General features: G+C 39.8%; 1 long non-coding RNA gene across 1 annotated transcript in view; it reads right to left on the reverse strand.

The window, feature by feature from the left end:
* The window catches only part of LOC103162901, a 323,538-nt gene extending 299,562 nt beyond the window's left edge, over nt 1-23,976 (reverse strand). Inside the window, exons 1-2 of the long non-coding RNA XR_003482822.2 lie at nt 23,798-23,976; nt 21,915-22,023 (exon numbers count right to left, since the gene is read on the reverse strand). This is a non-coding gene — a long non-coding RNA (uncharacterized LOC103162901). The remainder of the gene's footprint in view (nt 1-21,914; nt 22,024-23,797) is intronic.
* Nucleotides 23,977-24,248: the final 272 nt, after the last annotated feature.

Genomic DNA, 24,248 nt, shown 5'->3' on the forward strand with positions numbered 1-24,248 from the left:
ATCAATTAAGTGGAAGAGTAGCCATGATGGAAGCCATCTACCTTAATGCTGAAATTATGCATCTGAAGTCAGGCGTGGGGGACTTCAGGGCCCAGCTTGATGATCTGGACAAGATCTGTCATCATCATATGTATCTGACATACTGCAGATTGGGAGGGAGGATTCAACAGGCAATTGTGTCAACTACTTAGTGTATAACTTGCAGCTAAATAAGTCATAACCAGTACAAATATTTCATATATGTGGAAATAGTTCCACACCCAGATGCCACACCTAAGTTTTACATTCCATATATTGATAGGACCATAATTTTGCAAGATCTTGGAAGATAAAAGGGAGGAGAGGAGGAAGGTCCAGAGACTGGCTGCCTTCTTTAAACCTCTGGAGGACTGAATAATGTATGCAAAGCTCTCACGCATGGGCACTGGCTCATGGGCCACCACTGAGTACTGTAAATCATTAATAATTTAAAAACATTGTCTTGACTGGTAGTAAATAATTATGCTTACAATGCACATGCTCGAATGCTCTGGGTTTCTTTTTCTTCCTTTAACTTTCACCCTCAGTCAGTGGCCAGCACAAGTTTTGCATAAAAAGGGTAGGTACTGCAGAGCTGTCAGAGGCCTGAAGCAATGAGTCACAAAGAAACAGTTCCATTCAATTCCTTTTTCCTAACCACACCCCAGAGAAACGTCATTCAAATACATTTGGTCTTATGTAGGACTTGAAAATTTACAGAGTAAACTGGATTTTAAAAAAAATCTTAAAGAGAAGTTAAAGATTTATTAAGATTGGAGAAAAGTAAAGAAATGGTTCTATTTTTTATTACAAATATTGAAAGCCAATTTCTGTTTCCTGGATTTAATACTTGTGGTTTGCCCAACGCAGCCATTTCACGTTTGTTGTAGAAGCAATTTTTTCAACTTCTAGTGATAAAGTAGGATTGAAATAATAACCTAACTTTGCAATACAGGTTAATGTTGTCCTCAGATATAAAAACATATTTTCTATGATGATAATCGTGCTTTCCTCCCTTGCTTTTAAAATCAGTTCCAAATATTGCCTACAATTCAATCCCTGCTGCAAATGATTTTACATATTGAAAGCTCTCCTTTGGCTCCACAGTGCCTTGAAGATCAAAATGAAGTTTCTTGCCTGATTGGTCAACACCATCCAGTGTGTTGCTTTGGGGAATTGGCCTTCATAGTTTTCCCAGCTCACATTTAGCTTTCTGTCCCACTCCTTCTACTCGTCAATCATTCCCTTCTCTTTAGACCCCTCCCTTCAGCCCTATCTGTATTCAACTCAAAAAGCACTTCCTTCCAAATTGGTGTTCTCAGACTCAGTCTCTAAACTTACATATTTCAAATAGGTTTCCTGAAAAAGAATCTTACCCACAAACTTCCATAAGTATACTTTTATGGTCACCAGGAGTTTTTTAATTTGCTAGAAAGCATGAGAGGATAGTTCTTGAGTTAACCTTGTGCTTGTCTCTCATTCCTGACCAAGCTTTTGATTGAAGCATGGCATCACCCATATAAGTCAACATATATTTATTGAGACGGGTCCGATTTTTAGGCATCAAGGTTACTGCTATCTTAGAATTTGCATTCTAGAGAAAATAAGAAAATAAACATATAAGCAACGACACCAGCAAGAGCAAAACAAAAAAGCTGGTTTTCAGTAGTGGTGGCATTATGTCTGCCCATGACATATTCACACGATTTTGGCCATCACCACTTCCTTAATGAAATTTTCTGTGAAAGGGAAATGCCCTGAATGTCTATTATAGACCTGTTATTGCCTCACAGACCACTCTTTCTTTCACAGAACCCTATAGTGGGAAATTACCAATACAGAGTCAGGTAGAAATATAAGGGTATTTAATAGGGAAAAGCCTTACTTACAGAGCAACCTAGCCAGCCGGTGTGGCAGCAGTCTGTACAGCAAGTACCAAAGTGAAAGCTAAAGAGCAAACGCAGTCACCCTACGTCCCCTGACCACGCCCTCGAAAGCTTGTGAGGTCGTGGTCAGGCACACCTGTAGCCAGCCCCTAAGTAGGCGTGGCTACAGCTTCCCCTACAGAACCCCTTAGCCAGCTACATCCTATTTAGTCACAGCACACAGTCAGTGGGCAGTATGATGTTATTTCATTGCCACCTGACGACGCTCCCCTTCTTGTATTCGAGTCTCAACCTGAGATCTGATTTCTCCCTTGCTGAAAGCTAAAATTTACAGTAAAGCCTCATTCACTCTCCCTGGCCTTGACTGACAACGGAGGCTAGTGTAGCCTCAGAGGCAGTCAGAGATGGGAGTGTGAGAGTGTGTCAGCCGTAGACGTGAGAACTTCTAACATTGTGGTGCTTTCCCATTATCGGTGGTTTCAGCTTCTATAGGTTGAATTACCTAAGGTCAGCCTGTATCCAAAAACATCAAATGGAAAATGTGAAAAATATCAAAAGTTTAGGAGTGTGTCCTTCTGAGAAGCATGCTTAAACCCTGTGTATCCTGCTCTATCCCACAGAATATGACCCATCCCTTTCCACCACATCCATGTGTAGATACAACTGCCTGTCAGCCACTTAGGAGTCATCTGTGTAATCAGATTGTTGCATATTACAAGGCTTGCATTAAAATAACCTTACTTTATTTAATAAGAATAAATTAAATAAAGTAAGGTTATTTTAATGCAAGCCTTGTAATTCATATTTATTCTTATACTCTTATACTCATATGTATTCATATTTATTCTTATACTCTTGCACTTATTAAGTGCAAGAGTAGTGATGTTGGAAGTTCAGGTATCCCCAAGAATAGCTATAAAGTGCTTCTCTAAGTGAAAAACTGAAAATTATCAACTTATAAGAAAGCTATATACTCAAGGGAACCCAGTCACAAAAAGACAAACATGGTATGTACTCACTCATATGAATTTTAGACATAGAGCAAAGGATTACCACCCTACACACCACCAGAGAAGCTAAGAGGAGTCTAAGGAGATATACATGGTCCCCCAGAGAAGGGGAAAGGGACAAGATCTCCTGAGCAAATTGGGAGTATGGGGGAGGGGAGAGGGAGCTAGGAGAATGAGAAGAGGAGAAGAGAAGGGGTGAGGAGGACATGAGGGAGCAGGAAGGTTGAGTCGGGGGAAGAATAGAAGAGAGCAAGATAAGAGATACCATAATAAAGGGAGACATTATAGGTTTAAAGAGAATTCGGGCACTAGGGAAATGTCTGGGGATCTACAAAGATGACACCAACTAACTATCTAAGGAACGGAGGAGAGGCTACTTTTAATGCACTCCTCTGATAATGAGATTGATGACTAACTTATATGCCATCCTATAGCCTTCATCCAGCAGCTGATGGAAGTAGAAGCAGACACTCACAACTAATCACTGAACTGAACTGGAATCCAGTTGCAGAGAAGGAGGAGTGATGAGCAAAGGTGTCCAGACCAGGCTGGTGGAACCCACAAAAACAGCTGACCCGAACAAGGAAGAGAGACTGAGAGCTGGGAAACCAGCATGCGACTGATCCAGACCCCATGAACATGGGTGTCAGTGAGGAGACTTCAGAAATCTATGGGGTCCCTAGCATAGATATGGACTTTGGGAGCCCATTCCACATGGAGGGATACTCCCTGAGCCTAGACACACGGGGGTGGGATTAGGCCCTATCCCAAAGGATATGACAGACTCAGAAGACTCCCTATGGAAGGCCTTACCCTCCCTGGGGAGCAGAAAGGGTATGGGATAGCTAGGGTGTTAGTTGGGAGGAGCAGGGGGGAGGGGAGGGAGAAGGAACTGGAGTTGACATGTAAAATAATCTTGTTTCTAATTCAAATAAAAAATTCAATAAAAAGAAAGTTATATACTAATTTTATAAGATCTACAGTGTAGTAAGAGATTTTGTTAATGCCACATTAAAACTTTTATAATTTCTTGGTTTTATTACAGGTCACTGTCTTTTACAATTAATTTATAAACTAAACTTTATCAAGCATATGTATTATAGGAAAGCCATAGCATGTGTAAGTGCTAGGACCATCTGCTTTTTCAGGTAGCCACTGGGGCTCTTGGAATGAACCCTAGAGAAAATGGCAGGTGTGATCATCAGATTTCAGCACTGTGGCAAAAATACCTGAGGAAAAACTTAAAGAAAAATAGATCTGGCTCACATTGTAGAAGTTTCAATCCCTTGTCATTTGGCTCCATGGCTAATAGGCTTATTGCAAGATAGAGCATCACACTGAAAAGGGCATTGGGAGGCAGAGCTTATCAGTTCATGGTGGCCAGGAAACCAAGGGGGTGGAGAAGGAACCAGAGACAGCATACACCCTTCAAAGACTTAACCCTGTGAATTATCCTCCAACTACTAATAGCCTATTCAGACACGAAGTCAGCAATAGATTATTCTATGAATGTAATAAGAGCTTTTACAATTTGGTCACCTCAACATCCTCACAAACTGGCAACCAAGCCTTCAACGCATGAGTTTTGGGGGAAACATTTCATATAACAGAATACCCATATCAAAGGAAACTTGACAGAAGGATGTCCTCTGTGCATTTCATCTGTTTCTTGGGATGCAGTATTTCAGTGGAAAACTATTTAAAGAATATTTATACTATAATTACATCTGTAAGTGTCAGTTTAAGATCTACAGAGCTTAGGATCATTGTGTGGAAAGGATTTTTTTTTTCCATTTTCAAATCTCTATTTAAGATTAACACAGTTCTGGACTTTCTCCAGTAAAATAAGAAATACAGAACATATTATTTTAAAAGATGATTGGGTAGTCAAAATCTGTCAGTAATATAATACAGTTTTGCTATTACTGTGAAAAACTAAATGCAACCAAAATAGTCACTTTCTTGAAATATATAAGACTGCAAATGTTTCAATTAACTATTTACAATTTCTTATCCCTATCTATATTTGCTACTTTTAAGATTTTTAGGAAGAAATTTATTTCTAACAGATTAACATTCTACCAGAGTCCTCAAGTAAATTCAATTTAATTGTGACTCAAACACTAAGAGCACAGTTTATCTTTTTGAGAAAGTATCAGTAATTCTTTTATTCTTGGAGATCTGTAATGAATCTCAGGGAGACATGATAGAAAGTTGCCCTTGTTTTCTTCAGAAGTGTAGAAAATATTTACATATCTTCTTTTGAAACTTAATTTAAATGTTATTTATTTCTTTGTAAATGTAATGTATTTTTCATATTACCTCATCCCCTAACTCCTCCTAGATCCACCCCTACTCCTTTCTAACACATCTTTAGCCCCACCCCACCCCCCACCTCTCTCCACAGTTTGACTTGACCAACTACTCTTGGGTACAGGATCTAGTTTGCCCTAGAACATGGTTGAGGCCACATTAAAGAAAACTTAATCTGAAAATTCCAAAACTATCAAATGAATCCCAGCTAAGGGTGGGACTGTGTGTCCATCTTCAGCCCACACTGAGATTTTTGTCTGGCTTCAGCTTCCACATGCATGCATTCACAAAGGACCTGTATCTTACCAGAGATACTTGCTCTTCAGTGTTATTGTTCCTCTGTTCACAACATTCAGTAAATGGCAACAACCTAGATGTATGTCTGTCAATGGAAGAATGGATAATGAAAATGTGATATATTTACACCATGCAGTATTTTTCAGTTGTGAATAGAAATGAAAATTTGAGGAAAATGGATGGAACAGGAAAGAATTATTCTGAATGAGGCAAGCCAGAACAGAAAGACAAATACTTTTTCTCATGTGTAGCTGTTAGCTTGAAGACTTTAGACTTTTGTCGGGAATACCCAGAGTGATTTGGAAATAAAGGGCCACAGTGAAGGAGGGGATCTGCTTTAGACACAATTCTATTGCTTTGAAGAGACACCATGCCCAAATTACGTCTGAGAAAAGCAATCATTTAATTGTGGTCTTTGATTACAGTTTCAGGGCCTTATTATCATGGCAGAGAGCATGGTTTCAGGCAGGTGTGGTGCTGGAAAAGTAACAGAGTTCTGCATCCAAATCCACAAGCAGAAGGAAGAAAACACCACACTGGGCCTGGATCGGGCTTTTGAAATCTCAAATCTCAAAGCCCCCTCGTTTATACAGTTTTCCTCTGCTTCTGTGAAGACCAGTAGCTCGTGCTGTCTCCTTTACTTACTATGTATCTTTATAAGGAACAAGCCGATGGCTCAGTGATAACGTGCTTGTTGTACAAACACAAGCACTTGAGTTTGGATCACATGAAAGTTTGCTCACATGAAAGCCAGACATGTGTAAAGGTATGAACGTGAAGTGTTCCAATCATTTTTTGAGGCGTTTTAAGGTACCAATGTGAGAAGTATAGAATTCATTGGCAAATATGTCTGAAGAGAAGTAAATCCAAGAATGGCCGCAGATAGTTGTTCCACGTGGAATGGTAAGATGCCTTAAAATAGTATCTTTCTGAAAGTTGGGGATTTGTAAGTGAAAAGAACATTTAATTGTTTTCTCCTTTTCTTTTTCTTAAAATGTTTTTTTTTATTATGGAGATTTCTAAACACACATTAAAGATGAAAAATGAGCATAATAAACCACTGCAAAGGCCCATCCTCATATAATAATCTCCCTCAATCATGTTTTCCCATAACCTATTCAAATATCCCAAATACCAGGCTTTACAAGTTTGTTCAAAGCTTCCAAAAATATTTGCTCAGTACTAGCCAGTATTATATTAAAACTTCACAGTAATCACTTAATGTCCACAAATAATTTGCTTAAACATAAGATATGAGTTAGTTAGTTTGGTTCCACCATTACACAATGTACACATTTCAAAATGTAGTATGTGGTAAATATATTTATGTATTTGCCTATTAAAATTAAATATAAATTTTCAAGTAAATAAAATAAAGACAAAAAATAAGATTCCAGTAGATTCTACACATTGTGGCTAGTTGTTAACTCTCTTATATCTCTTTAATTCAGATTTCTACTCTATTTTTTGCTTTTTGAAATGCACTTGTTAAACAAAGAGTTTTTCACAGTGAGATCTTCACGACTTGCTGTATGCACCCAGTGCCAGAGGCAAAGACAACCATACACTATTGACCAGTGCTTGTAGAATGTTGATCAAAACTTGCTTTCATAAATGCAAAGTGAGAAAATTAAGTGTCTAGTCATGGCTGAATGGTTTTGTCTTAATAAATCTTTACATTCCCTATGAGGGACACATGACTTTGTTGTAAGCTGTATTCTATTGATGTTTACAAAGTGGAGTCAGAGATAGGTTGATAAACAGTAGTTTATTGGGGAAAAGTACTCACTCAAGGGAGCCAGTGACCAGGTTTACACCAGAGCCAGACAGACCCTGGAATGCTTCCTAGTCAGCTCAGCCAGACGAAAGAGAGTTGCATGCACACGTCCCTCCTTCTTAAACCCTTGTTACCTTTGGGTGTGGTGAGCGGTTCCTGTGACCAGGCCCAAGAAAACCTCTAATCAGGATTTCTCCCTATAGTATTCCATGGGAGAAGATATGGGTTTAGAGAGGTTTTCCCATTTGCTCAATTTTATATCACAAGACAATGTTGGTACAGGAATTTGAACCTGGATTCTTCTGTGCACATAACCCTGACTACTAGGGAGAGTTGCTCTTCACTCCCCTCCCAGCTCTGCCCTGCCATGTCCTGATCTTACCCTACCTTACTCTTGATCATTATCTGCCTCAGACCCAATGTCAGAAACACTGAGCACTTTTTGGCTCACTTGTGTGAGCCTTCACATAGTCTATTCCTACTCTTCCAACTTTTTCAACAATTTTAATATATTGGGTGGTGACCAGCAATGTGTTTTTGCAGAGATCTAGAGTAAAATGTTCTTCCATGTCATGAGGCATAATAAGCAAAGCCCCCTGGGGAGAAGAAGAGTGGAGTAAGACAAAATCTCTCTATGTAACCCAGGATGACACTGAATCCACAATCCTCCTGCCTCAGCTCCCAAGTACAAGAATTACATATGTAAGCAGCCAAGGCCAGCATGGAACACAAGCTTCAGAATCACACGAGGCCCCTGTGAGTCCTGAACAGCACAATGAGTTGTGCTATGTGAGTGAGGCAGTGTATCACTGTAATGCTGCAGTGTGACCTCGTGGACTGCAACATGGGGTATGTCACTAAGCAGCTTTTGAGGCCCTGCTTTCCTTTCTCTAACACTATGCTCTTCACTCCAGAAACTGTGCTCTTTAAAGTCAAAATTTTAAGTTTTCAAAAGCCAAATAATTTGGAATTCAAAAACTGTAGGCCAGAAAGAAGCACAGTAAACATATGGAAGCCTAGCTTTCATTGAAAATAAAAGGAGAACGAGGTTACTCTTTCCTGAAGATCCTGTCTGTGCTTGGAGTGGACAGAGCCATGGTAAAATGCTTTTTACTTGCTCTGATAATATCAAGTTCCAACTTTAAAAGATAATAGACAATTCCTAGATCCATATGAAGCACAATGATTTATCATTGAAGACTTGCACAACTTCACAGGCAAACATCCAGAGCTGCCATGAACCCACATGCAGCTGAAAAAGCAAAGGAATACCTGCAAAGGGACACAGGAACAGGGACCCTTGGTCCAGTCCACCCCTAGGGCGCCTCCACTCAAATGTCACTGACAACCCTGACTGGGCCGGGATTCTATAGAACCAGACTTGGACTTCCATGGAAGTCAGCCAAAGCATGGCAGGCCAACTGAAATGGGCTGTGAGCAGAATCCTACTTGTCTCATGTAAGAGCTGGCAAGGTATTGTCCAGTCTGAAAGAAGAGGTATGATAAAGACCCTTGTCATCCTACTATGCAGACATCACTTCTACTCCTTGCTCACATCGGATGGTGTGTGGAGAGGAAGTGTGTAGCTGGAGAAGCTGAAGAAAGCTGATCTTTCTCCATGGTGACACATTTTCCTGGGGCATTGCTATATGACCTTAAGCAGGTATTCAGTTACCATGAATTTCAACATTCTCATGTGCAAAGGGAGATAATAATATATGCCTCCAAGAAATGCTGTAAAGATAAGGAGGCAATGAAAATGCTAAAAGGTGTTAGAAATATTTTTTCTCTAATTACTTAATAACTGTACATTAAGCATGAAGTATAGAAATCATGAAAAAGAAAGGAACAGCAGTTTCTCTTTTAATAAAGTATTTTTCATGCAACTGGGAAAAACTATAGCTATGAATAACACATGAGGGCTACTGAGTGAGACTGGGACTGGAAATGCTTTAAGGAGGCCGGGAGAGGATACTTAAAGACTGCTGGCTTTAAACAACACTGGGAAGATTTCCAAGAGCAGAAGGATTTTTGAGCCAGACTTGACTCACTAAAGAATGGAAGGTGAGTGACAGAGAAGGAAGGAGCCCTCCCTACCAGAAGGCCTGGACCTTCACACCAGCTTACAAATGATAAGCATGGCTTTTTTATATATAAAAATGCAGTACTCAACACCACCAACACAGCTTCTGTCATTTTTTGCTATTGTAACAGTAGTCAGAACAAATCCAAAAGACACATTGCCTTCCTGAAGGCTGTTTTGCAGGTTTCAAGTAAAAACAACAATAACCTCACTAACAGGGCTCATTCACAACAAAGCTCTGCTGTTTCGCACACTTGACAAGGGAAATACTGTGAGTTTCCAGACTGGACTGAGATATAAATATGTCCACACTGAGTTTACTGAAGGACAGGGCTTCCATGTAAAATGATGCCACTCAGTGATGTCAACTGAAGCAAACATGGCATCATGAAGCAAACAAAGTTCCTTGGGTGCCTTGAGTGCAGGATTTGGAATAAGGAAGACGATATCCATATAGAACCTGCCATTTGTTCCACACACACCTCACAGAGACTTAGATCCCTCTGTGGAGGCACCCAGCCAGAGCACCAATGGCATCCCTCTAAGGGACATATGTCACTGGCTGCTCAGTGCTCCACACAGCAATGTGCTGTGGGCTTTCAATAAAGGGTTCAAAGGGATGAGGCTAATTTGAAGCTTTGCCTAGTTCCATGGCATGGATTCCTACCTCAGTCAAAGGCTACCCTTTTCTGTTGCATAAAAGTTCTCACAGTGGTCAATATCAAGCTATCAACACACTGCCACTGAACACAAAGCCGAGGAGAAACAAATGCTGAGTGTTGTTGGAGTGCCAAGCGGACACTCAGATCTCGGAATGCTTTTGAGCTCTCCTCCCACTTCACCACAGTCTCCCACTCTGCTTCAGTTTCTCCTCACAGCTCATTTTTAGGACATTTTGCTCCCACGGTATTTTGTGTGATTGAAAATGGGCCATTCCAAGACAGCAGGAAGAACTCCACCCCACTAGAGTTCTGCTCACCTCCAATTCAAGCAGCTGTCATTATGTTGGTGGGTGACATGGGAAACTTCCCAGTGTTGGGAGCAGGCATGCCACAGTGACTATGTCTTCCCATGTGCCCTTCATATTTTAAGAGTAAGTGCTGACATTAGGGGAGTGTTTGCTGGTCATTGGCATCCTTCTAAGATAATGAAACAGAAGACAAGATCTTCTGGAGAACAGAGTATAGCCATTAGAAGCCAGTTACTGCAATCTTAAACACTGGGACACTAGTTCGTTCATTTTAAGTGTGTATAAGTACTACTGCTGCTCATGGGACATGCAGACCCTTGTCTTCAGCCACCACTAAGTGATAAGATCTCCAAGCCCCTGTAGAGTTTTTGGAGTTCTTTGATATCTCAAAATGCTATTCAGAGACATCTGGGGCTTCACATTTGCATCAAAGATACCTGTTCTAAGAGAGGGCTTTGGCAGGAAAGGTACTATGTCCCTCTGGGAGGGAATGGTCTGGTCAGGTGTGGTCACTTTCTTGTGTGGTTTAGCCTGCCTTATACAATATAAGCAACTGAGTAGAATGTAGGAAAAACTCCAGTGTTGGTATCAGATGGTCAGAGGGCCTTGTACTGTCTACTCAGTTGATTTTGTGTTACCTAGACCCTGCCTCTGATGGCTCCCTGGGTTTCATATACATAGGACCAAAGAGGATGGGGGTAGTGAGGTTGTGAGTGACCCAGAGAGAAGGAATTGGTAATCAGTGCTGCTCCCTAGAAATACAATTGGCCCACAAGTAGCGTTTGTTTTATTTTTCCCTTACGGCCACGTTTTAAAATGGTGAAATGAATTTTAATAATATATTTTAATCCAAATTACTATGTCAATATAGAAAAATGCATTAATGTAGAAAAGTGTATCCTTTCTTGTATCAAATCTTTATGCTGCATATTTAGTACTGAAAGGACTTCTCAGTTTGGAGTTGTCATATTTCAAGTACTCGGTAGCCATTGGTGTTGGGTGGCTACTTTTCTGGATAGCACAGGAAAAGTACATAGACTACCTCACTCTCCTGATGGAATGAAAGCAGGAAAAGGAACCTTGGTCCAGTTGAGCCAAAACCAAAGGCAGAAAAACCTGTTGACACAGTGTAGATGGGAAGTCTGAAAGGATAACTTTGCCATCATTAGTCATCACCTGGATTGCTGTATTTGCCACAGAACAGTATTGCACTGAAGTAATTATTTCCTAGATGTGTTTATCCCTTGTGACAAGCATTCCTGGAAATGCTAGGAAGAAGGAGCTAGGGGGTGGATGTGCCAACCTGGCAGCTTTCTATAGAGCTAATTACTTGGAATGAGTTGAACAAGAACAGGCTGATCTGACAATACATTCAACACAGTATGTACCCCCCAACAATGAGCAAGACACAGTACCTAATTAATGGCATTCTTTCACATTCCTAACAATTAAGAATGAAGCTTCCAGGGTGGCACCAGCTCCATTTCTTTATGTGCTATGACTTAAGTATGTGATGTCTACAGCAATAGGATCTTTCTGCCAAGTTCTGAATAGTAACCAATAGCATTGCCAATAGCCTGTAATGTTTGTGGGTCTATCAGACCCCCCAACCAACAGCTCCAAAAGAAGTAACCCATTCCTGGCACTGAGCTTTTTATTGTTATCGTATGGTATAAAAAAATATGGCCATTATTGTTGCATAACAGGTAATTCCATTTATACTCCTTTCATCAGATTAGTGACCACCCTGTTTGTCATAATAGAGCCTATATCCAGTAACTGATGGAAGCAGACAGACACAGTGATCCACAGTCAAGCACTGGCCTGAGCTCCTGGAGTTCAGTTGAAGAGGGGGAGGAAGGATCATATAAACAAGGGGAAGTCAAGATCACAATGGGGAAAGCCAATGACAGCTGTCCCGAGCTAGAGGGAGTTCACGGACTACAAACTGACAGATGGGGAACCTGCATGGGACAGAACTAGACCCTCTAAATGTAGGTGAGAGTTATGTGACAGTGGCACCAAGAGCTATCTCAGGGGCATGAACTAGCTTTTTGGAGCCCACTCCCTATAGTGGGATACCTTGCTCAGCCTTGATACAGGGGACGGGGGGGGGGGGACTAGTCCTGCCTCAATTTGGTATGCCAGATTTTGTTGACTCCCCAAGGAAGGCCTCACTCCCTCTGAGGATTGGATGGGGGTGGGAAGAATAGGGGACAGGGGGGCAGGAGAAGGGTAGGGGGGGAAACTGGGGTTGGTGTATAAAATGAAAAACAATTAAATAAAAAAATAATAAAAATATGGTTAGGAAATCCTTTTAAAGCATTTAACATCATTAGACACCAGGGAAATGCAAATATATATTATTTTAAGATATATAAAACTTCAAAAATATAATAAAATATTTATTTATAAAAAATTCTATCTCACCTCAGTCAAATGGCCATCATGAGAAATACAAATGACAACAAATGCCAGTGTGGATATGGTAAAGGGAAGCCTTAAACTTTATTGGTGGGAGTGTTAAATAGTACAGCAACTTTGGAAATCAATTTGATCATTTCTCAAAAAAAAAATAAAAATAGAACTGTGGCTCAGTTATACTACTCTTGGTTATATACCCAAGAGACTTATATGTAAATTCATGCTCATTACTTCTTCATTCACAACAGTTAGGAAATGAATCAATACAAGAAGAGAATAAGGAGAATGCAGCACATGCACACAATGGAATATTATTCATCTCTAAAGAAAAATGATATGAAATTTGTAAGTAACTGGTACACCATTAATCTCGGCCAATGCTGGACCCTTAACTGTAATATCAACCTGCCAAGATAGGGCCACTGATGTTAAAGAGTAACCAACACCTTTCATATTGGATTTATGCCTCCTCCATGGGAGGAAACTACATGTCTGGAAACTATTGTAATCTTGTTCAAAATCCTATAACTGGAGAGGTAATAGACATTGGGGATTTTGATGGGGATTGCATTGAATCTGTAGGTTGCTTTTGGCAAGATTGACATTTTTACTTTGTTGATCCTACCTATCCAAGAACATGGGACATACTTCCATTTTTCTGGTATCTTCCTTAATTTCTCAACATGAATCCAGCCACCCTGAACCTATTGGAAGACAAAGTGGGAAATACTCTTGAATTAATTGGTACAGGAGAATGCTTAATGAACATTACACCAGTAGCACAGACACTGAGGTCGACAATTAATAAATGGGACCTCCTGAAACTGAGAAGCTTCTGTAAGGCAAAGGATACAGTCAGCAAGACAAAACAGCAGTCCACAGACTGGGAAAAGATATTCACCAACCCCACATCTGACAGAGGGCTGATCTCCAAAATATACAAAGAACTCAAGAAGCTAGTCACCAGAACACCAAACAATCCAATTAAAAAGTGGGGTACAGAACTAAATAGACAATTCTCAATAGAGGAATCTAAAATGGCTGAAAGACACATAAGAAAGTGTTCAACATCCTTAGCCATCAGGGAAATGCAAATCAAAACAATTCTGAGATACCATCTTACTCCTGTCAGAATGGCTAAAATCAAAAATACCAATGACAGTTCATGTTGGAGAGGATGTGGAGAAAGAGGAACACTCCTCCACTGCTGGTGGAAGTGCAAACTTGTACAGACACTTTGGAAATCAGTATGGTGACTCCTCAGGAAAAATGGGAATGAGTCTACCACAAGATCCAGCAATTCCACTCCTAGGCATACACCCAAAAGAAGCACATTCATACAACAAGGACATCTGTTCAATGATGTTCATAGCAGCACTATTTGTAATAGCCAGAAACTGGAGGCAACCTAGATGCCCATCAACTGAAGAATGGATAGAGAAATTGTGGTACATTTACACAATGGAGTACTACTCAGCAGAAAACAACAATAGAATCTTGAAATTCGCAGGAAAATGGATGGAACTAGAAGAAACCATTCTGAGTGAAGTAACCCAATCACAAAAAGACAAACATGGTATGCACTCAATCATATGTGGATTTTAGACATAAAGGATTAGCAACCTACAACCCACATTGCCAGAGAAGCTAGTAAACAAGGAGGACCCTAAGAGAGACATACATGGTCCCCTGGAGAAGGGGAAAGGGTCAAGATCTCCTGAGCAAATTGGGAGCATGGGAGGAGAGGGGGAAGGAGCTAGGAGAATGAGAAAGGGAGAAGAGGAGGGGTGAGGAGGACATGACGGAGCAGAAAGGTTGAGTCAGGGGAAGAATAGAAGAAAACAAGAATGGAGATACCATAATAGAGGGAGACATTTTAGGTTTAAAGGGAAATCAGGCACTAGGGAAATATCTAGAGATCTACAAAGATGGCACCAACTAACAATCTAAGCAACAGGAGTGAGGATACCTTAAATAATTGATGACTGTTTTATATGCCATCCTCTAGCCTTCATCCAGCAGCTGGTGGAAGTAGAAGCAGACACCACAACTAATCACTGAACTGAACTGGAATCCAGTTGCAGAGAAGGAGGAGTGATGAGCAAAGTGGTCCAGACCAGGCTGGTGAAACGCACAGAAACAGCTGACCTGAACAATGGGGAGCTCTTGGCCCCAGACTGACAGCCTGATAGCTGGGAAACCAGCATGGGACTGATCCAGACCTCACGAACATATATGTCAGTGAGGAGACCTCCGAAATCTGTGGGACCTCCTGTAATAGATCAGTACTTATCCCTAGCATAGGAGTGGACTTTGGGAGCCCATTCCACATAGAGGAATACTCCCTGAGCCAAGACACATGGGGGTGGGCCTAGGCCCTATCCCAAAGGATACGATAGACTCTGATGACCCCCTATGGAAGGCCTCACCCTCCCTGGGGAGCAGAAAGGATATGTGATAGGTAGAGTTTTAGTTGGGAGAGGTGGAAGGGGTGGAGGGGAGGGAGAGGGAACTGGGATTGACATGTAAAACAATCTTATTTCTAATTCAAATAAAAAAATCTGCAAAAAAAAAAAGAATGTAAAAGCCAATGGAAGGGAAAGAGTATTGTGAGATGTCATCTTCTGGACATGACATGTATATCATATTCCTGAACTCAGAGAAATTGTGGCTACTTTATAAGACCTGCACAAAATAAAGCCAAACAAAATCCAGCATAGACGGGTTCAATGATCTCCAGGTTCCATCCACTTGCCAAAGAGCTAATAGAGTTCATAGTTGCTGGGGAGAATAATCCTTTAGTAAAGATATGGCAGGTGGTAGGTTTTCAAGGTCCCATTGATAGACCCACACCAATGTGCATATTGGGAACACTAAGTAAACTTAAGAGTTATTAACAAATAAATAGAAATAATTTTAAAAAAACACAAAGTTGGAAGTGAGACATTTTGAGGAGGCTATGATGAGAGTTGCAGGGAGGAAATAAAGGACTACATGTATGAAATTCTCATGAATAAAGAAAATTTAAAATATTGGTTATACAATTCTTCACAGATCTTGAAAGAACAATAGTCAACTTTATATGGAAAAAAACTAGGGCAGCCAAAACAATCCTATACAATAAAGGAACTTCTGGAATCATCTGAAACCATTCCTGATTTCAAGCTCTACTATAAAAAATTAATAATGAAAGCAGCTTGTTATTGGAATAAAAACAGACAGGTGGACCAATGGAATCAAGTTGATATTAATCCACACACCTATGAACACCTGATTTTTGACAAAGAAGATAAAATTATACAATGGAACAAAGCGTCTTCATGCTTTGGCATAACTGGATGTCAACATATAGAAGAATGCAAATAGATCCATATGTATCCCAATGCACAAAACTCAATTCCAAATGGATCAAAGATCTCAACATAAATCCAGCCACACTGAACCTCCTAGAAAAGAAACTGGGAAGATTCCTTGAATGCATGGGCACAGAGATCACTTCCTATATAGAACACCAGTAGCACAGACACTGAGAACAACAAATAATAAAAGGGACCTCCTGAAACTGAAAAGCTTCTGTAAGGCAAAGGATACTACCAATGCGACAAAATGGCAGCCTACCAAATGGGAAAAGATCTTCATTAACCCCATATCTGACAGAGGACTGATCACCAAAATATATGAAGAGCTCAAGAAACTAGACATCAAAATACCAAATAATCCACACACATTGGGGTACAGATATAATCTGGGGTACAGATATAAACAGAATTTTCAAAAGAAGAATCTCAAATGTCCAAAAGACACTTAAAGAAATGCTCAATATCCTTAACAATCAGGGAAATGCAAATCAAAATGACTCTGAGATACCAACTTACACCTGTCAGAATGGCTAAGATCACAAACACCAATGATAGCTTATGCTGGAGAGGATTTGGAGTAAGGTGAACACTCCTCCATTGCTGGTGGGAATGCAAACTTATACAACCACTTTGGAAATCAGTATGGCTGTTTCTCAGAAAATTGGGAATCAATCTACCTCAAGACCCAGCAATAACACTCTTGGGCATTTACCCAAAAGATTCACTCTCATACCACATGGACACTGCTCAACTATGTTCATAGCAGCATTTTTCATAGCAGTAACCTGGAAACAATCTAGATGGCCATCAACTTAAGAATGGATAAAGAAAATGAGGTACATTAACACAATGGAGTACTACTCAGTGGTAAAAAAACAATGGCATCATGAAATTTGCAGTCAAATGGATGGAACTAGAAAAATCTATCCTGAGTGAGGTAACACAGGCCCAGAAAGACAAACATGGTATGTATTCACTCATAAGTGGATAATTGATGTAAATCAAAGGATAACTCTAGCCTATAGTCTATGACCCCAGAGAAGCTAGGTAACAAGAGAACTCTAAGAGAGACATACATGGATCTCCCTGGGAAAGAGATATAGACAATATCTCATGAGAAAATTGGGAGCATAGTGGAAGGAATGGAAGTGGAATGTGGGGGGGGAGAAAGGGGAGAAGGAGAACATGAGGGAACTGGATGGTGGAGATGGGGAAAGGCAGAGAGGGAGAGCAAGGAAAGTGGTATCTTCACTGAGGTAGTCATTACGGAGCTAATGAGAAACCCGGCACTAAGAAAATTCCTGGGAATCAACAAAGATGACCCCAACTAAGACCCTAAGCATTAGTAGGGAGGATGCCTGAACTGGCTTTCCCCTGTAATCAGATTGATAACTATCTGAATTATCATCAAAGAATTTTCATTCATCAACTGATGGAGGCAGATGCAAAGATCCACAGATAAGAACTGGGCCCAGCTCCCAGAGTCCAGTAGAAGAGAGGGAGGAGCCCTCTCAAGACCATTTTGGGGTTACCCACAGAGACAACTGTCCTGAGCTAGTGGGAGATCACTGACTTCAGACTGACAGCTAGGGAACTGGTAAGGGACCAACTAGGTCCTCTGAATTTGAGTGACAGTTGTGTGGCTTCAGCAGTCTGTGGGGCCACTGTCAGTGGGACTAGGACTTATCCCTAGTGCTTGAACTGGCTTTTTGGAACCCATTCTCTTTGGAGGGATACCTTGCTCAGTCTAGATATGGGGAGAGGGCCTTTGTTCTGCCTCAAAGAGATGTGCCAGACTTCATTGATTCCCCATGGGAAGACTTATTCTCTCTGAGGAGTGGATGGGGTGGTGTGGGGAGAAGGTAGGAAGATCAGGAGGAGAAGAGGGAGTGGAAACAGGGATTGGTATGTAAAATGAGAAAAGATTAAATTAAAAATGTTAAATAAAATATAGGTGTATAATAAAGCTTTCAAAGGTGAAAATAAGCACATATAAACCACTGTAAAAAGTAAAGTCTAAAAAGACACTACAACAACAGATGAAAGTGAATATTAAAATATAAGCCACGGCCTATGACAGTCTTTGTTCATATTATTGACATTTACATGTTCAGATGTTACAGCATTGAATGAAGTTACATGCTAATCTGAGACAACAGAAATGACACCAAAGTACAGTAAGAAAGACCTAAAAAGCTAACACAGGGAAATGGATCTGGAAATATATTTTAAGGATTTTTAAATCAAGAAATTGGAATACCAGAGAAAATGTTTAAAAGCTGAAGGAAAGTGTACATTCATGAATAACCATAAAGCAGTGTCTGCCATGTCTGGAGACAAGAGGAGACCCTGCATGACAAGGGCAATGCCAGCTGCCACAGCTCACTTTTAAAATGGGAAAGTTTCCAAGAGAATGTAATCTTACTGTTCTGATAAAATGTTCTGAATTTTGAAAGCTCATTTGATAGTGAAGAATTTGGAATTTTATGAAAGGAACAAAATATAATTATTTTCATCTCATATAAATAATCAGGTATCTGCTAAAACAAAAGGTCCCTCTCTGGGCCTTTTCTTCCCCTGAAGCTAAATGAAAAGCCAAATTAAAAACTATAGAAAAGTGGATAAGAAAACAACAACATAATCAGAACACAACCATTCATTTTCTAGGTCTCTGGCCCTTTTCTCCCTATCTCCACCAAAGAGCCAACAATGAAGAAAAATTAAGGCTGGCCTTTTACTGGGCCTGGATCCAGTGCTAGGACTGATTTCTGGCTTTTTTAAAGGTTGAAAGGACCATCAGCCAGAAGAGTTGACAACCCTTAAGACAAATGAGGCAACTCACAGATGGCTGCATCAGGCGTGTTACCTGGCCATTTCATGAGAGTAAAGACTTTGAGGAGGCCAATCTGCATATTAACTGTCAACATTCCAGAAGAAACATCTTTCTCTAAATACAGCCAACTATCAGTAGCCAGGTGAAAGACCTACACAGCACTATAACATTGCACTGAAATTATTTCATAAATGAATTTCTCACCTCAAAGAATGCAGGCATGACAGACTGTCATACAAACTGTGAAGACAGTGATACTTCATATTTCTAACCCTTGCTATAACCCATCGCATGTATGAAAGCTGTTCATATTCTTACCTTATTAAAAATTTGTTTTCTTGCTGGATCTTGTGATAAACTCATTCCCATTTTCTTGAGGAGTCGCCAGACTGATTTCCAAAGTGGCTGTACAAGTTGGCACTCCCACCAGCAGTGGAGGAGTGTTCTCCTTTGTCCACATCCTCTCCAGCATAAACTGTCATTGGTGTTTTTGATTTTAGCCATTCTGACAGGAGTAAGATGGTATCTCAGAATTGTTTTGATTTGCATTTCCCTGCTGCAGTTCCCTGTTGAACACTTTCTTATGTGTCTTTCAGCCATTTTAGATTCCTCTATTGAGAATTGTCTATTTAGTTCTGTACCCCATTTTTTAATTGGATTGTTTGATGTTTTGGAGACTAGCTTCTTGAGTTCTTTGTATATTTTGGAGATCAGCCCTCTGTCAGATGTGGGGTTGGTGAATATCTTTTCCCAGTCTGTGGGCTGTCGTTTTGTCTTGCTGACTTTGTCTTTTGCCTTACAGAAGCTTCTCAGTTTCAGGAGGTCCCATTTATTAATTGTTGATCTCAGTGTCTGTGCTACTGATGTTATGTTCAGGAAGTGGTCTCCTGTACCAGTTAATTCAAGGGTATTTCCCACTTTGTCTTCTAATAGATTCAGTGTGACTGGGTTTATGTTGAGGTCTTTGATCCATTTTGACTTAAGTTTTGTGCAGGGCGAAAGGCTTGGGTCTATCTGTAGTCTTCTACTTTACCCAAAAGAAGCACATTCATACAACAAAGACATCTGTTCAATGATGTTCATAGCAGCACTATTTGTAATAGCCAGAAACTGGAAGTAGCCTAGATGCCCCTCAATCGAAGAATGGATGGAGAAAATGTGGTACATTTATGCAATGGAGTACTACTCAGCAGAAAAAAACAATGGAATCTTGAAATTTTCAGGAAAATGGATGGAACTAGAAGAAACCATTCTGAGCGAGGTAACCCAATCACAAAAAGAGAAACATGATATGTACTCACTCATATGTGGATTTTAGACATAGAGGAAGGGATTACCAGCCTACAATCCACACTGCCAGTGAAACTAGTAAACAAGGAGGACCCTAAGAGAGACAAACTTTGTCCCCTGGAGAAGGGGAAAGGGTCAACATATCCTGAGCAAATTGAGAACATGGGAAGGGGAGGAGGGAGCTACAAGAATGAGAAGGGAAGAAAAGGAAGGATGCAGAGGTCATGAGGGAGCAGAAAGGTTGAGTCAGGTGTAGATTAGAAGAAAGGACATATGATAGGTAGGATTTTAGTTGGGAGGTGGTGGGGAGGAAGGGAGGGAGAAGGGAACTGGGATTGTCATGTAATTCAATCTTGTTTATAATTCAAATATATAAAAATAAAAAACTAAAAATAAATAAATAAAATCTGAACATAATCCCAAGAATGCCTATAACCCAAGAACTGAAGGGTACATCAATGTATGAGTCAATGGGGCTTGCTGAGGGCAAGCTGAGCTGAACTCCAGGTTCAGGGAAGGATTCTGCATCAAAGGAACAAGGCAAGCAGGAGACAAAAAAAAAATTGTTTTCTTGAGGAAAAAACTACTTGTATTGAAGATCAAATGCATTGTAGCTGTCTCGATGGTGTCCATTAGATTCGAGTCTGAATCTTATTTGAACTGAACTACTGTTCTAGGAAAAAGTAGTACAGTAAAAATTGGCCATTTTTTTTTATCATCCTCCAGATAACATCTCTGATCCATTAGGACACTTGAACATGGATTTCACAGAATCATCTTCCACTTAGGGTCAAATTCTAGAATGTTATAGAAGCCACCTAAATGCTCCTCTAAGATATAAAAGACCTATGCTAAGATTTCCTACTAAACTGCAATGTATTTTAGGAGAGGAAGAGCTTGAATAACCCGTGCAGAAGTGTGGGTCAATGGAGGCCGCCATTCAAAGGGAAGCTGCTCTCAACCTCTCTTTCTCCCCAAAAAAGCTCAGAAGCCTGAGTGACTTGCCGAACATTGATTTATTTTATGAATCTGCCTATAGATTTCCTGAAACTTTTTTCACCTCAATCACAATATTACCTTTATATTCAACTCTTATATTCTAATTGCTTTGGTGTGTATGGGGGGTGGTGTGTGCTGTGTCCTTGTCTGAGAATCCCAATAAAAGCTTGATATAAGTAATAATAGCAGAATTTCTACCTAGATCCTAATCTAAATAGAAATATTTCTAAAACCTAACCAGTATGACTGTTGGTTACAGGTTTTTGACAAGTATATTCTTCAGCCAATCAAGCTAGTTCCTTTAAGACTAAAGCCTTTGATTCCGATTCACTAAAACATTTTATCATTAATGACTTTTGGCAAGCCAATATTGATCAGAGTCAGGAACTATGAAGGGTATGCCATCCCACCCTACCTACAGTGTGTCTGGTCAGCCTCCCACCATTTCAGGGATGTTGGCAGAAGATGTGAGGCTCTAAGATCAGAGTCAGGAGATTATTTTCCCTTGCCAAACAAAGCAGGTGGAAAGTAACACATCTGTATAGTCTCTCTTGTCTGCAAAGAGAACATGCAAATTGGTCCAAGTGGATACGCTCAGAGGTGGGCAGTTGCATTACAAGAAAGGAATCCCAAGATAGGAGAATGCACATCTTACCTTGGGGAAGGAATAAGTGTGCTTTCTATTCCAGGAGACACTCTCTTCACTGTAGATCCTTTCTTTGTCTCCAGATGGAGACTCTCAAGACTCTCCACCATTAAAACAACTTGAAAAAATAGGCATGAGCAAATGTCAATCATTGGCTCTAGTTTCAGGACACATGGAAATTAAAAATTCTTGTTCAACAGGTGCATGGCATCAATATATTTTCTGTAGTTGAAAACTCTTGCATTCTTTGGATAAATTCTATCATGTTATGATATAATTTTATGATTTTTATCTTTGTGTTTTGCGACTATGAGGGAGTGAATAATATCTAAAAGATATTTTATATTGTTTGCCCAATTTTGACCCCATAACTATATCTCAAAAGAATGAATTAGATAAAGTTTATTATTCTAGCTATTAAATGAGTTTATATTAAAGATAATTTCTGTTCTTTTAAAAGACAATTTTCTTTCCATTTCCTTAGGTGGGCATATATGTGTACTATGTGTTTGAGTGTGAAAGTGTAACACAAAAATAAAAGACCCAAAGTCTGATATTGGGGTTCAAGCTTCAAGCTGAAGATCAGAAAAGCAAAGCAACTGGTCACTAGCTGGAGAATGAATGACTGATACTGAGACCTTGCTCCTGTTTTATATACCTCCCTAGTGCTGGGATTAAAGGTGTGTGCCACCACTGTCTGATCTCTATAGCTTGAGGCTGACTTTGCTTTCTGAATCCTCAGGCAAGCTTTAATAAATCATAAGTAATATATCACAACATGAAAGTGCCACAGTTAATGTATGAAAGTCAGAGTACAACTTTTGGGATTCAGTTTTTTCCTTCTACCATATGGGTTCCAGGTATTCAACCTTGGTCATCAAGCTAATTCCATCCATTTCTTACTAGTGTCTGTTTTGAAAAAAAAATCCCAAGTGTCTATGCCTTGTTTCTTTCTTTTTTTTTTTTTTTGTCAGTCTTGCTAAGGTTTTGCTTATTCATCTAGCTCTTTCAAATCACTCATTTTGGGCTAAATTGATCTGTGTCTAAGAAGATTCTAGAACTTCAGCAATTTTTATTTTCATCTTTATTCTAGATTTTATATTTGATTACTTTGTTTTCATGTATCTGGTTTTTCAGGATGAAGCATGACTCATTTGTCAGAATTTCTATATTAATTTGAATTTTTTAACTCAAATACTGATTTAGGCTGCATCCCAGAAGTTTGAGGTTTAATTTTTATTTATTTTTAACTGGTTCATAAAATATAGGACATGAGTATATTAATTGCATACAAAAGATTTTGGGGTACATGAATACAATGTATAATTGTGTTATAATATATTAATTAGAAAACATAATAGGTTTTATTGTGACATTTTCATATGTACATACAATGTGCCTTGATCATATTTGTTTTTCATCATTATCTTTCAGCCTTGGTCCTCCCTCCCCTCCCTCTCTCCTAGCAGTCTCCCCTCTACTTTCATGTCAATATTTTCTACATTCTACACAGGGGTAAAAGCATGCAATATATGATTTTCCAACTCTGGCTTTTTCAACTAACTGAAACATAACTATCTCTTTGACCATGAATTATTTATTTATGGCAAAGCTTTCAAATTCCTCTCATAACTTTCTGAAATACACAGTACTTAAGTGCTTCCTATATGCACTCTACAACGGAATAGCACACCAGAACTTCTTACCAACATCTACCTGTAACTAGGTACCCATTGATTAACTTTTTGCCCTCTTTGTATGTTCCTACTCTCCTCAGCTTCTAAAATTCACCCTTCTACTCTCAACCTCTATGACAGTAACTTTTTCAACTCTTAGAGTCCACACATGAGGAGTAAGATTACGAAGTACTTGTCTTTCTATGCCTTACTTACTTCAGTTAGTACGATGATCAGTTATTCTAGCCCAATTGTCATAAACAAAAAGCTTTCGTTCTGGGGATGAAGGAGCATGGGTTTCCATGGTCTGCTAAGGGTGTCTGTTATGATAAATCTTTCTGCTAAAAGCCGCCTGAGCCCCACCACCACCACCACGTGTGAGCTTTAAGCCAGCCGCCTACCGAGTTAGGCCCAAATGAATAAACAGAAACTTGTATTAGGTTCAATGCTGCTTGGCCAATGACTAGGACTTCTCATCTGTTAGCTCAGTCTTAATTATCATAAATCTATATATGTTATAAGACTTATCTTATTGGACGCCTTAATGGCGTCCCTCCTTGTCGGTGGATCACATTGTGCCACAGGAGGAGTGGAGGGGAAAGAGCATACTTCCTGTTTCCTCGCTTAGATATGAGTCTCCTTGCCATGTCACTTCCTGCCTGGATCA

Source organism: Cricetulus griseus, chromosome 2, assembly GCF_003668045.3.
Source record: "Cricetulus griseus strain 17A/GY chromosome 2, alternate assembly CriGri-PICRH-1.0, whole genome shotgun sequence".
NCBI lineage: Eukaryota > Metazoa > Chordata > Mammalia > Rodentia > Cricetidae > Cricetulus > Cricetulus griseus.